We start from the raw sequence: 969 nt of genomic DNA, 5'->3' as shown, positions 1-969 counted from the left end.
CTACCGACCTGTGGGTAAACTTTCTTTCATCCAGCAGGTACTCTTTCACAATAGCAGCAGAGTCTTGCTTTATATTTTTGTAAGCAATTTACACACTGCCTGTTTCATGCAATCTACTCACATGTCGGGAAAAAGCACTGTCATGTCGATGTTCCGCAACAAGCTATAATTGAAGTGGTATATACATTGTAATTAGAGGTTACGAAGTATGAAATAACACAGGACTTGCGGTAACATCTATTTTTAAACATGCAGTCGTGACGATAATAATAAAACCAGTCATGATTCAATGAGGATAGATACAGAAGATTTGTATTAATTTTATGAGCAAAATCTGTGTAGTTTTAAGAGAAGTATCTGTATGAAAACTTTAACAAGTTACACCACTCCTTGTAATAGAACCTCCTACAAGATTTAACTGCGTCTCTCTCTCTCTCGAACAACAAGTACCGTCTCCGTCTTCATCAACGGCCGCGGTGGTCTCGCGGTTCTAGGCGCGCAGTCCGGATCCGTGCGACTGCTACGGTCGCAGGTTCGAATACTGCCTCGGGCATGGATGTGTGTGATGTCCTTAGGTTAGTTAGGTTTAAGTAGTTCTAAGTTCTAGGGGACTGATGACCACAGCAGTTGAGTCCCATAGTGCTCAGAGCCATATGAACCATTTTCGTCTTCATATCGAGCGTATTAGATATACATGTATTGCTCTATTTGAGCTGGTGGCGAGAGGTCTAACAAGGGGAGGCCGCCAATTATGAAATTCAGATCCGATTCATACTGCGCATAATAAAAGCTCATAGCCAGAGGTGTAATGTGGCAAAGCACCAAGATGCACTTCTCAGCCGTTGTCGAGAAAATCGACAGTTAAAAGAAACCGTTGACGTGAAATACTCTCTACGATTTGTAACTTCCTACAGCGTCGTGGCGCAGCGGTAGGCGCTCGCGTTCGTAATCCGAAGGTCACCGGATCGA

Source organism: Schistocerca piceifrons, chromosome X, assembly GCF_021461385.2.
Source record: "Schistocerca piceifrons isolate TAMUIC-IGC-003096 chromosome X, iqSchPice1.1, whole genome shotgun sequence".
In the NCBI taxonomy this organism is placed as follows: domain Eukaryota; kingdom Metazoa; phylum Arthropoda; class Insecta; order Orthoptera; family Acrididae; genus Schistocerca; species Schistocerca piceifrons.
The sequence above is the reverse complement of the archived record's forward strand: the minus strand, read 5'-3'. Positions refer to the sequence as shown.